Here is a 15,291-nt window from a genome sequence, read left to right as displayed (position 1 = left end):
TGATTATTGTTTCCTGTTATATTCATATTTGGATGTGAGGTTATGTTTGTGTGCTTTTCTTCTCTCTGTTTTATTGCCAAGACGATTAGTTTCTTGCTTTTTCTAGGGTGTAGCTTGCCTCCTCATGTTGGGCTTTACCATTTATTATCCTTTGTAGCGCTCGATTTGTAGAAAGATATTGTGTAAATTTGGTTTTGTCATGGAATATGTGGGTTTCTCCATCTATGTTAATTGAGAGTTTTGCAGGATACAGTAACCTGGGCTGGCATTTGTGTTCTCTTAGGGTCTGTATGACATCTTTCCAGGATCTTCTTGCTTTCATAGTCTCTGGGGAAAAGTCTGGTTTGATTCTGATAGGTCTGCCTCTATATGTTACTTGACCTTTTTCCCTTACTGCTTTTAATGTTCTTTATTTTGTGCATTTGGTGTTTTGACTATTTTGTGATGGGAGGAGTTTCTTTTCTGGTCCAATCTATTTGGAGTTCTGTAGGCTTCATGTATGCTTATGGGCATCTCTTTCTTTAGGTTAGGGAAGTTTTCTTCTATGATTTTGTTGAAGATATTTACTGGTCCTTTGATCTGGGAGTCTTCACTTTCTTCTATACCTATTATCCTTAGGTTTGATCTTCTCATTGATTCCTTGATTTCCTGTATATTTTGGACCAGTAGCTTTTTCTGCTTTACATTTTCTTTGACACTTGTGTTGATGATTTCCTTGGAATCTTCTTCTCCTGATATTCTCTCTTTTATCTCTTTTATTCTGTTGGTGATGCTTGTATCTACGGCTCCTTGTCTCTTCCTTTGGTTTTCTATATCCAGGGTTGTTTCCCTGTGTTCTTTCTTAATTGCATCTATTTCCATCTTTAATTCCCTCAACTGTTTGATTGTGTTTTCCTGGAATTCTTTCGGGGATTTTTTGATTCCTCTCTTTTGGCTTCTACGTGTTTTTTTATGTTTTCCTGTGTTTCTCTAAGGGAGTTCTTCATGTCTTTCTTGAAGTCCTCCAGCATCGTGATCAAATATGATTTTGAATCTAGATCTTGTGTTTCTGGTGTGTTTGGACATTCAGTGTTTGCTTTGGTGGGAGAATTGGGCTCCGATGATGCCATGTAGTCTTGGTTTCTGTTGCTTGGGTTCCTGCGCTTGCCTCTTGCCATGAGATTATCTCTGGTGTTACTTTGTTCTGCTATTTCTGACAGTGGGTAGACTGTCCTATAAGCCTGTGTGTCAGGAGTGCTGTAGATCTGTTTTCCTGTTTCCTGTCAGCAGGTTATGGAGACAGAGTGTTCTGGGCGTGTAGTTTTTCCTATCTACAGGTCTTCAGCTGTTCCTGTTAGCCTCTGTCCTGAGTTCACCAGTCAGGTCGCTTGGACCAGGAACGTTGGTCTTACCTGTGGTCCCGAGGCTCATGTTTGCTCGTGGGGTGTTGTTTATGAGCTCTCCTTGAGGGCAGCAACCAGGAGGACCTGGCCCACCCTTTCCGGGAGCCCCCGTGCACCAGGGTCCCAGATGGCCTTTGGTGTTTTCCTCTGGAGTCAGAAATGTGGGCAGAGTGTAGTCTCTTCTGGCTTGCCAGGCATGTCTGCCTCTCTGAAGGTTTAGCTCTCCCTCCCACAGGGTTTGGGTGCAGAGAACTGTTTATCTGGTCTGTCCCTTCAGGTTCCGGCGGTGTCTCCGGTGCGCCTATTTCATTAATCTTTAGTCTATTTTTTAAAATATTTCTTGCTGTATGCTGCACTTGGGTTTAGGTTATTCTTGTTTTTCCAAATTTTTGAGTTTCCCCATTAAATCATTTGTGTTATTTCTGATTTTTTATTGTAGGTACTTAAAGCTGTAAATTTCACTCATACGGCTGCTTTTTAATGTTCCCCAGATGTTTTGTTCTGTTGTATTTTCATTTAGTTCCAGGGATATTTTTATATTTTTATTTCTTCTGAGATTTCTTCTTTGACCCACTCATTATTCATCAATGTATTATTTACTCCTCATGAGTTTGTATATTTACTAGAGATTTGTTCCCTGTCTATTTTATGATTTATTGCATTTTGTGTAGAAGACGTGCTTCATAGTTTCAATTATTCAGATTTTATAAATATTTTGTGCTCCATGGTGTGGTCTATTTCATAGGAGAATCTATGAACTACTAAACAGATCATAGAGATATTTGTTAGGTATATTTGATGTATGGTGTCCTTTAGCTCTGATGTTTCTCTATTTTTTTTTCTTTTTACAAAATGGAACATCTATTAGAGAAAGTGAGGTACAGAAATAAACTACTTTAAAGAGTTAATGTTTATCTGTGTCTTCAATTTAATAGAAAATTTACATTAGTATTAAATTGGTATACCATATATTGGAATATATAGATTTTTCTGATTTCTCTTGGTAAATTATTTCCTTTGATAGCATGAAGTGTTTTATTATCTCTCATAAGAAGTTTTAACGTGAAGTTTATTTTTCAGATATTAGAAGAACTGTTTGCTTCCTGATCCTGTGTAGTTGGAGTTCGTTTCTTCATCCTCATTTTGCTTTTATATGATGTCTATCTATAAACCTAAGAAAACTTAGGTTCTCCAATTTTTATAAAATTATTTTTCCAAATCTTAAAATTTTTATTGAAAGAGGTATGATGACTGTTTTTGTTAAAATTTGTTATTTTATTTACTTACATTTCAAGTGTTATCCCTTTCCCCACTTTCTTTTCCACAAACCCCATATCCTCTCCCTCCTCCCTGTACCTCCACCTATGAGGTTGATTTCTTCACCCACCTACCTACTCCTGCCTCAACTCCCTAATATTCTCCAACAGTGGGTCAATGAGCCTCCAAAGGACAAAAGGTCTCCCCTCCCAATGATGCCAAATAAGGCAATCCTTCTCTACATATGCAGGTTGAGCCATGGTTTCCTCCACCTGTAGTCTTCATTGGTGGTTTAGTCCCTGGGAGTTTTGTGTGGTCTGGTTGGTTGATATTGTTGTTCTTCCTATAAGATTGCAAACCCCTTCAGCTCCATCAGTCCTTTCCCTAACTCCTCCTTTGGGCATTGAGGTCCCCATACTCAGTCTGATGGTTGGCTGTATGCATCTGCATCTGTATTGGTAATGCTCTGGCAGGGCCTCTCAGGAGACACCCATATCAGGCCCTTGTCAATAAGCACGTCTTGGCATCAGCACTAATGTCTGGATTTGATGTCTGCAGATGGAATGGATTCCTAGGTGAGGCAGTCTCTGGATGACCTTTCCTTCAGTCTGCTCGATTCTTTGTTCCTGCATTTCCTTTGAACAGGAGAAATTTTGTATTAATATTTTTATATGGGTGGGTGGGCTAATCCCTCAACCGGGGGCTGTGTCTATCAACTGGATATGGTCTCTATAGTTCCTCTCTCCCCTTTGTTGGGTATTTTATCTATGTGATCCGTGTTGGGTCCTGGGAGCCTCTTGCTCTCCTGGCATCTGGGACTTTCTTGTGGCTACTCCCATTTCCCCATCCCCCACTGCTATAGGACTCTGTTCTATTGCCTTACCCTTGTTAATTTTCCCCGGCCTCCTCCCACATCTGAACCTGTTCTCCTCCACACAACCCCTCTGCTTCTTCCTCTCTCCCTTTCACATCCTTTTCTCCCTCTACTTTCTGAGATTATTTTCTTCTTCCTTCTGAGTAGGACTGAAGCATCCATATCTTGTTCTTTCTTCTTGGCTTTCATATGGTCTGTGAGTTGTAATGTAGATATTCTGCGCTGTTTTGGCTACTATCCACTTATCAGTGAGTATATACCATGTGTGTTCTTTTGTCACTGGCTTACCTCACTCAGGATGATATTCTCTAGTTCTATCTGTTTGATGTGAATTTCATGAAGTCATTGTTTTTAATAGTTGAGCAGTACTCCATTGTGTAAATGAACCACATTTTCTGGATCCATTCCTCTGTTGTAGGACATCTGAGTTGTTTCCAGCTTCTGGCTACTATAAATAAGGCTGCTATGAACATAGAAAAAAGTTCTACCTGAGGACCCACATATACCTCTCATGGGCATATACCCAAGTCTTGCTCCAACATATGACAAGGGCATATGCTCCACTATGTTCATAGCACATGTTGACTGGTTTCATGCTTGTTTTGTTTTATATTTTCAGTCATACTTTTGTTTTTCAATACTAACAGGTTTATTTTTCAATAGTCTCTTGACTTTGCCTATTCTTTTAAATTGAAAGAATTTCATTCCATATTTTGTTTATGGTTTATCTGACTATGACATTGATTTATCCTGTTTAAATCACAATTTTTTCCTTCAAGTGGATGACTGATACTTTACTGAGTACAATAGTTCAAGGTGGTAGTTGGCTCATTGAATTTAGAGTGTATTGCTTTAGGATCTCCTACCTTTCAATGGTTGACTTTAGAACTTAACCTGTTTGTTAATGGCAGAGTTCACTTATGTTCTTCATATGACCTCCTTGAACTTTTTCTTAGTAGACTAGAAATGAAGAATCAAATTTCTTGATCATTAAAAGGAGAAAGCTTAGAAGAAGGTTCCTGGGGAAGTCAGCCTTATATATCTGCCTAGAAATGAAAAAAAAAGTCCACCTTTTTTTTATCAATTAAGTAGAGTATTTTCTGTTCCCCACTACAATGATAGGAGAGTAAGTGGAAAATGTTCAACTTCTGTAACAACACACAATGATATCTTTTTCTTTCTCTTTCCTATTCATACAATTTTCTAACCCTGAAAATACTGGTTGTTCAGGGAGAGGTGAAAATGCTTATAAGAACATAATCATGACTCAAATCTTAAATAATAACTTGTTCCCACCACTATAAGCCGATAGATAAAACTAGGCAAGAACTATGTAAAAGGAGATTATTAATTTTGAATGAAGTAAGAAGAATTTTTATTATTATACTGGAAATGGTATGTTAATTATTAAATGAACTATTTAATGTGAGCTAAAGTGAACAAGGGTTTTTATTATTGACATGTGAACAGGTAAGTTTGTACATTGCTCAATATATCTTCTAATATCAGAGAAACAACAACCTTGATATAATACCTTCAAATGGGTAGAGATCAAAATTTATTTAACTATTTTCTCTTAGAAATTTCACTTGAATTATATGGCATTGCTTTGTGAATTATAAACATAGGGAAACACAAATAAAATAACAAAAATGTAAAGTGAGCACACATTAAACAATATGATAGAGTAAATACATCTGGACTTTTAGAATATTCTTTCCATAAAAAGAGGGTCTATGTCCTCTTCCATCTAAGGAGATCAGAAATTTGTGCCATTAACAAAAATAGGGGGTAAAAACACATGGTAATTTGAAAAAGACAGTAATGGGGAAGTGATGTAATTATATTTTAATTTTAAAATAAATTTTAAAATGGTTATGAGTTCTCAGCTTCCTATTCCTAAGCCATGCCTGAAAACTGTGACAATGGTATACCTTCCACACTGGAGTTTAATCTTCTGAAATTACAAGCTAAAATAAACTTTTTTCTGTAATACTTTGGTCATTGCCTTTTATTACAGCCACGGAATGTAATTAGTATAACAAGTAAATAAGGGCATAAGAGAATATACGCATTATGAAATTTCAAAGGAAAAATACATGAAGTTAAATGTTTAATCTGGAATGAGGAAATAGATTGAATTGAAGGACAATAGTAAGAGTTAACCAAAACTAAGGCTATCTGAAATAACATATTATGACACAGCACTACTTTGTAAGCTAATCAAATATATATTAAAAGTTTTAAAATAGGCTGAACAGATGGTTCAATAGTGAAGAGAAAATTCAGTTTCCAGAACACCTGACCTGTGACTCATAACCATTTGCAGCTCTAGCAACAGTGGACTAAGTACAAGCACACAGATATGGCACATGCACATGGGTACACACACACACACACACACACACACACACACACACAATCAGAAATAAATTTCTTAAGTAATTTCTTTTTCTAAAATCTGAACAGAAATATCCAATATTATAAAATGGTGCTTCTCCCAGAAGACACGAGTTATTAAATGAAAATCTCATGCCTCCATGCTAGTTATTGGTCAATGAATTCCAAAATAAGGCAGGTTGTTGTCACTGCTCTTGATTGCCCCTCATTACAAGGTGGAAAGATTCTGTTTTTGGTGACAAAACACCGTTTGGTTGCAGTAAAGGGAAATCAATTAGTAACTGCCTGCTGGCTAGATGTCTTCGTGCTGGAGGTTGCCAAGCAGACTACTTGGGTAGAAAAAACATCAATGGTCCTACATAGCATTGACCATTGCATGCTGCAAGACTGACTGATCAGGCAAAATATGCCCACTAGTACAGTAGCAGCAAGACTACTTATGGGACTAAACAGCAGCTCCTTTGATTAGAAGTGAGTCCTAAACCATTGGAGTTAATTCTGACCTGGTATTGTAAGCATGGTTAAAAACTATGGCTGAAGAAATGCAAGATGACAGGAGCATAATATAACTGTCTCCTGAGAGTCTCTGCCAGAGCATGACAAATGCAATGGTGGATGCTCGCAGCCAACCACTGAACTAGAAATGGGGTCCCCGATGGAGGAGTTAAAGAAAAGATTGAAGGAGATGAACGGGTTTGCAACCCCATAAGAACAACCATACCAACCAAACAGAGATTCCAGGGACTAAACCACTATCCAAAGGGTACACATGGACAGACCCATGGCTCCAGCTGCATATGTAGCAGAGGATGGCCTTGTTGGGAACAAATGGGAAGAGAAACCCTTGATCCTGTCAAGGCTGGCCCCCCCAGTGTAGGGGAATGTCAGGGCGGGTAGTCAGGAAGAGATGGATGGGTGGGGGAACATCCTCAAAGAAGCAGGGGGAGGGAGGGAGAGAGTCTATGGATGGGAAATCAGGAAAGGGAATAATATTTGAAATGTAAATTTAAAAATATCCAATTAAAAAACTATGGCTAGGGAAATCATGTGCTCTAGGAGATTACCTAATGATGATGTTCTTGTAAATGACCATGCTGTCCAACTGAGTTTTCTTTTTGTTTAATTTGCATTTACATTTTAAAATTATTTCATGCATGCATGTGTGTGGGCATATTTGTGAAGGGATGCTTTTATTCCAGGTACTTGTGTATATATGTGTGTGTGCATGTACAGAAACTAGTATTACAATGATATTAAAGTCATAACAAGGCAGTTAGTAACAACAAAAGAAAATTGCAATCCACTTTCCTTAATAAACATAGAGGCAAAAATGTCAATAAAACGTTCCAAATTAAATATATGATCACATCAAAGCAAAAGTCTTCGTGGTCATGTTGCTCTTGACATAGACATTTGAGGATGGCTCAACATATAATAATCAATAAATGTCCTACATCACATAAATGGGTTAAAATAAATCATGATTATCTCAATTGATGCAGAAAATATATCAAGCACAAGTCAACATCCCTTGATGTTTAATGTCTTGGGGAAACTAGGTATGTACAGAGTATAATTTGATATAGCAAAAGCTACAAATGCTAATCTAGAAGTCAATAGAAAACTAAAGGGAGAATAATTTAAAAGATTTGGAAATGAGGACATCATCTTTCTTCACTGTTATTCAAATGGAAATTGAAGTCTTATATAAAGCATGAAGACAAGAGAAGGAAATAGGAGGAAGATAAATAGGAAAAGAAATAAAAGTATCCCTACTTGCTGAAGATCTGATTCTATGTATGAGATCCTAAAGAGTTAACCAAATCCTCTTATATCTGAAACACACTGTCCGCAAAGAAGCAGGATAGAAAATTAACACAAAATTGGTAGCTTTCCTATGTATTGCCAAAACCATTCTGAAAAAAAAAAGAACAAGGAATTAATTCCAAACACAGTTGTCACACAAATAAAATAGGTAATAGATAGATAGATAGATAGATAGATAGATAGATAGATAGATAGATAGATGATAGGTAGGTAGATAAATAGATAGACGGACAGACAGAACATAGGAATAAGCCTAACCAATGAAATGAAAGATATCTATAATATTTTTTTCAAATTAAAGAAAGAAATGTGGACAATACTAGAAGATAGGAAGACTTTACGTTCTCTGTATATTTTCATGTAGACAGAGAAATAAAGCAACATATAATAATTCTGGTTATTCTTTTACCAGAGGTTTTAGAATAAAAATCTAGGCTCTGATAGTCCCTAGGCAAGGCTTGGCCACCCACCCTAAATAGCTAATTAAGAAGACAATAGTGGAAAACAAAGGAAAATTCATCTATAAAGCTACATTGGCAAGAGAAAGAAATGAATGGATTTGATGAGTATCAAGTTCACCTTTAGACTACAGGCATAGAGTTCAAGTTTAAATAAATGCTGATGTAATTTAGTATAAAATGGGTTTTGATCTAGTCCTCTACATGCAGGATACATTTTTATATATAACAATAGATCATTAAAATATGCAGTAGCACTCAGATAATGTGAAAATAAATTTTATCTAATATCACACTTGTATCACTTTCAAAACTTTATACCTTTAAAAATGTAATCTGTATTGACAGAATAATGAAATTCAATCAAAAATCACAATGCTTAAAGTTATGAGGTGAATATAAAAAAGTATGGTATTTATTTTCTGAAATTACTTATGCTATGAATTATGAGCAACAGATATTTGTTGCCAACTCATGTTAGATAAACTGCTATATGATAAAGCTATGGGGGGCTTACCAGAGAGGGATTGCTAAGAGTTTCATATGTCAATTTACACATAAAATGACAATGTAACTTGCATTTTCTGATCATTAGGACAAAGCTCTGATGAGCCATACATATAATAATCACTCATAAAAATATCCCCAAGAGTTAAGCAACTCTTTTATTATCTTCCTGCACACTAAATGAATATTTATATAACTGAATGGCAGTTAAAATTAAATCTATGGTGTCATCCTTCAAACTTGATCTTCCAGAATACACACGCATTCTTTCTAAATGATTCACTGAAATTTGAAAATGTTTTTGCAATTTTTTTCACACTATGAAGTAATCTGTTTCTTTACCGGCTGTGGAACCAAATAGCCTTTTTAGGTTTTATAACATTGCACCAAGCTATTGTCATTTCATATGATTTTGCTCAACATTTATCTTTATGATATAATAAGAATTATATTTGAACTTTGTCTCTAGTACCAGGCATATAGCATCTAAAGTTCCTGCAGTCCCCTAAGTGGTGGATGTGTCTTTTTCTCTTCATAATGATTACTTGCAAATCACAACTGTGTTTGTGCAAATGAGGTTACTTCATGTTTTCAGAAAGATCAAGATTAGAGAATTGAAGCATTCATCTAAACAGAGTTCTTAGAAGTAGGATAACTACAGATTATACACTATAAAATTGCTTGAACAATGAGATTTGATAAGACTCCAGGTGAGTGGACATGTTCACATTCCAGGAAGGCAATGCCCACAATTGCCCAGAAATCTCTGTCCTTCAAACAGAAACCTCTCAAATTTTCACATAGGCTTCTTCACCTGTGAATAGATTTCTGTATATTATCCTTCATAGCAAATCAATAAATGTTAGGTATAATACATTTGGAGTTCTGTAAACAATTTAATAAAATTAATGAATGTAAGATAGCAACATGGGAATCCTCTATTAAAGAATAAGTGATCAGAGTTCTAAGATGTTGAGACACAGGACTGGTGTTCAAAGGGTATTCAAGACCTTAAGTTGTGGTACCTACTACTAACACAAAATATTGTCTATATTTAATCAAATTACATGACATAAGCAATATCCATAGATAATCAGATAAATGACTATAATTTGAATAATGAGATGATCACATAATAAAATATGTCAAACTAAGGAAAAAAATAGCGTATGAAGAGGAAAGAATCACCCTGAACAATAAATAGACAAGACTAGAAAGAAAAATCCCATTGTAGTCAAGACATTGAGTATACAGAACAAAGAAAGTATATTGAAAAATTATAAGAAAAAAAATATATATACATACGTACAGCATGACAAAAAAGTTATAAATTTTAAAAGACTGAAATAATTCCTTTTATTCTATCGGACCGCAATGCAATAAAACTCAAAAATGATAGCAAACAATTATATAGTAAAAATACAAACTAATGGAGATTAAAGAATTCATTATTGAATGCTGAATGGGTCAAAGAAGAAATCAAGGAATAAATGAAATATTTCTTGAAACAAAATAAAAACATAACACTAGAAAATGTGACACATTGAAAACAGTCCTACAACAGAAACTTACAGATCATAATGTATACATTAAAAAAATCAGATCCACTAAAAATAAATAGCTTAAGGATATAACTGAAAGAAATTGGAAAAACAAGAACAAACAAACTCTAAAACAGCCAATGACAAGAAATTGAAAAAACAGAGCAGAAATCAATATCAATAAAATGGAAACAAAGAAACTAATACAAAAACAATCAACCAACAAACAAGCAAGCATAACAACAAAACAGTACCAAGCTAAGATCTGGTTCTTTGACAATGAAAACAAGACTGACATAACTTAGTCATATCAAATCAAAAGAAAAATAGATTACCCAAATTAACAGAATCATAAATGAAAATGGAATCTCTACAGAATTCATGAAAGAATTTCACAATAAAATAAGGGACTAGTATAAAAACCTATAAACTATTTAAGCTGAGAATCCTAAGAGAAATGGATGAATTTCTAGACTTGCCCAAACCACCAATATTAATTCAGTAAGAATTTAACAGGATAATTAGACCTAAAACCAAATGAAGAGATTGAAATATTAAAAGGGCCTCCCAGCTTATAATAAAAAGGCCAGGTTGAGAGTGATTCCCAGAAGAATTCTACCAGAAATTCAAGGAAGATCTATAGACAATCCTTCTTGTACTATGAGAGATGTTGGGGATGGGGGAAGCATTTCTTCTATGAAGCCAATATCTCTCTAAAAGCAGCACCAGGTAAAGAAGCAATAAAGATACAACAATAACAACAACAACAACAAAAAGAGAAATATAGACCAATTTTCCCAATGATAATAGACTCAATTATGGCCAATAATATAGGTGTAAGTTGAATACAGACCCACATCAAAATGATTAGCTACTGTGACCAAGATTTATTTATCCCTGAAATGCAGAGTTATATCAAGATATCCAACTTAATAAATGTGAAAAAGCATATCAAGGAATGTAAAGACAAAATTTATAGGTTGGTTCAATAGAAGAGAAGCTTTTGACAAAACCCAATATGCCTCCATGTTAAGAGTACTAAAGAATGGAAGGCTAGATGGAATGTTGTTCAACATGATAAGGAACCCACGACCAACATCATCCAAAACGGTGAAAAGATTGAAATAATTAAAAACGAGATAGAGCTTTTAATACCTGGGTAGTATTCCATTTTGTAGATGTACCACATTTTCTTTATCCATTCTTCAATTGAGGGGCATCTAGGTTATTTTCGGTTTCTGGCTATTAAGAATAAAGCTGCTATGAACATAGTTGAGCACATGTCTTGTGGTATGGTAGAACACTTTTTGAGTATATGCTCAGGAGTGGTATGACTCGGTCTTGAGGTAGAATTATTACCAGTTTTCTGAGAAACCACTGAATTGATTTCCAAAGTGGTTCCACAAGTTTGCACCCCCAAAGGCAATTCAGGAGTGTTATCCTTTCTCCACATACTTGCCAGTATATGCTATCACTTGAGATTTTTAATTTAGTCATTCTAAGGAGTGTAAGTTGGAATCACAGAGCTGTTTTGATTTGCATTTCCCTGTTGAGTAAGGACTTTTAACACTTCAAGTACTTCTCAGAAGTTTGAGATTCCTCTGTTGAGAATATTCTGTTTAGCTCTATGCCCATTTTTCTTTGGGTTATTTGAATAGTTGGTGTTTAGCTTTTTGATTTCTTTATAAATTTTGAGTACTAGCCCTCTGTGAAATGTAGAGTTGGTAAAGATTGTTTGTTAAACTATAGGCTGCTGTTTTGTCCTATTGACAGTGTCCTTTGCCTTACAGAAACTTTTCAGTTTCAAAACGTCCTATTTTCTAATTGTTGATCTTAGACCCTGAGCCATTGGTGTTATGTTTAGGAAATTGTCTCTTCTACCAATACATTCAGGGTTATCTCCCACTTTCTCGTATATGAGATTTATTGTATCCTGTTTTTTGTTGAGATCCTTGATCCACTTGAATTTGAGTTTTGTGAATGGTGATAAATGTGGATCTATATTTATTCTTGTACATGAAGACATCCAGTTAGACCAGTGTCGTTTGCTGAATATGCTTTCTTTTTTCCATTGCTTAGTTTTGGCTTCTGTTTCAAAAATCAAGTGACCATAATAGTGGGGTTTACTTATGGGTCTTCAATTTCATTTCATTGATCAACAGAGACCAAGGGAAGAACTAAACAATAACCATCCCATCTTGAGACCCATTCCATGTACAGGCACAAATCTCTGACATTATTAATGATACTCATTTATGCCAGCAGTAAGGAATCTATTGTGTCTACTTTCTGAAGGCTCCACACATCAGATGACTCAGACAGATTCAGATACTGACAGCCAAACAGTGGATGGAACCTGTGGACTCTTATAGAGGAATAGGAGGAAGGATTGCATACCCTGAAGAAGAAAGTACCTCCACAAGAAGACAAAGAGAGTCAACTAACCTGGACATGTGGGGCTCTCAGAGACTGAACCTCCAAGAAAAGAACATATATAGTGCCTGGACCTAGGCCTCCTCACACATACGTAGCAGATATGCATCTTGGTCTTCCTGTGATTCCTAAACAACTGGAGAAATGGGTGCTCCCAAAAGATGTTGACTGTATACAGATTGTATTCTTCTATGTGAGATTCCTTATCTGGCTTCAGTGGGAGAGGATGTACCTATCCTCGAACAAATTTGATGTACCATTGTGGGGAGATAGCCAAGATGACCACACTGGCTCAGAGGAGAATAGGGTAATGTGGAAACAGACTGTGGGCAGGACTGATGATTATAGGGCAGTGAATGGCATGAAAATATGATACATAAAATAAAATAATAATGATTAATAAAGTTAATAATGATGTCTTTAAAAAGGAAAAAATGAGAGAGTAGTATCTGCTATCCACACAACTTATTGTACTTCAAATACTAGGTAGAGAAATAAATCAAGAGAAGGAAAGTAGTGAGATAAAAATAGGAAAAGAAGGAAGCAAACTATTACTATTTAAAAACTACTTGTGCCCTGCAAAAGTGATCACCAAAATTGTACCTCAAAACTTGCAGAAATGAGAAATAAATTCAGTAATATTGTGGGACACAAAGTACATTTGCACAATCCAATAACTTTTCATATACTACCAACAAATATAAAGAGAAGCAGACCAGGGGCACACTCCCCAATCATAGTAGCATCTCAAAAAATAGAATATCTAGGAATAAATTTAAATAAGCAAATGAGGGACCTCCACAAAAAACTGAAACCCCTGAAGAATGAGATTGATAAAGATACTAGAAAATTGAAAGACACCCATGCTCATGGATTGGTATAAATATTGCAAAATCATAATTTAACTAAGAACAGTTTATAGATTCAGTGAAATCTCAATTGAAAGCTCTATCTCATTCTCCACAGAAATAAAAAACCCAAAAATTCATATAGAACAATAAAAAATCTGCACAACTAAAGTAATCATGAAAAAAAGACCACTGCTGAAAAACTTAAATAACATTCCAGATCTTAAGATACGTTATAGAGTTATAGTACTAAGAACAATATGGTACTGGAACAAGTACAGACACACATACCAAATGGAAGAAAATTATAGAACCAATAAGAGTACAGATATCGGGGAGAGAGAACTCAACCCCTGGTCAGGTGGGCACTCCTGAGGCTTCAGAGCGGAGGAGGCCACCAACACTGCCCACCCCTGCCCACATCCCTGGCCCAAGAGGAAACTGTATAAGGCCTCTGGGTTCCCGTAGGGGAGGGCCCAGGAGCGGCAGGACCCCTGCACCTGAGACACCGCCGGAACCTGAAGGAAACAGACTGGATAAACAGTTCTCTGCACCCAAATCACGTGGGAGGGAGAGCTAAACCTTCAGAGAGGCAGACACGCCTGGGAAACCAGAAGAGAATGCACACTGCGCACATCCAGATGCCAGAGGAAAACACCGAACGCCATCTGGAACCCTGGTGCACGGAGGCTCCCGGAAAGAGCAGCGCAGATCTTCCCGGTTGCTGCCACCACGGAGAGGACTTAGGCAGTACCCCACGAGCAAACTTGAGCCTTGGAACCACAGGTAGGACCAACTTTTCCCCTGCAAGAGACCTGTCTGGTGAACTCCAGACACAGGCCCACAAGAACAGCTGAAGACCTGTAGATAGGAAAAACTACATGCCCGAAAGCAAAACACTCTGTCCCCATACCTGGCTGAAAGAAAACAGGAAAACAGGTCTACAGCACTTCTGACACACAGGCTTATAGGACAGTCTAGCCACTGTCAGAAATAGCAGAACAAAGTAACACTAGAGATAATCTGATGGCGAGAGGCAAGCCCAGGAACCCAAGCAACAGAAACCAAGACTAAATGGCACCATCGGAGCCCAATTCTCCCACCAAAATAAACATGGAATATCCAAACACACCAGAAAAGCAAAATCTAGTTTCAAAATCATATTTGATCATGATGATGGAGGACTTCAAGAAAGACGTGAAGAACTCCCTTAGAGAACAAGTAGAAGCCTACAGAGAGAAATCAAAAAAATGCCTGAAAGAATTCCAGGAAAACATAAATAAACAAGTAGAAACCCATAGAGAGAAGACACAAAAATCCCTAAAGAATTCCAGGAAAACACAATCAAACAGTTGAAGAAATTAAAAATGGAAATAGAAGCAATCAAGAAAGTACACATGGAAACAACCCTGGATATAGAAAATCAAAAGAAGAGACGAGGAGCTGTAGATACAAGCTTCACCAACAGAATACAAGAGATGGAAGAGAGAATCTCAGGAGCAGAAGATTCCATAGAAATCATTGACTCAACTGTCAAAGATAATGTAAAGCAGAAAAAGCTACTGGTCCAAAACATACAGGAAATCCAGGATTCAATGAGAAGATCAAACCTAAGGATAATAGGTATAGAACAGAGTGAAGACTCCCAGCTCAAAGGACCAGTAAATATCTTCAAAAAAATCATAGAAGAAAACGTCCCTAACCTAAAAAAAGAGATACCCATAGGCATACAAGAAGCGTACAGAACTCCAAATAGATTGGACC

This window comes from Rattus norvegicus, chromosome X (genome assembly GCF_036323735.1).
Source record: "Rattus norvegicus strain BN/NHsdMcwi chromosome X, GRCr8, whole genome shotgun sequence".
Lineage (NCBI taxonomy): Eukaryota > Metazoa > Chordata > Mammalia > Rodentia > Muridae > Rattus > Rattus norvegicus.
The sequence above is the reverse complement of the archived record's forward strand: the minus strand, read 5'-3'. Positions refer to the sequence as shown.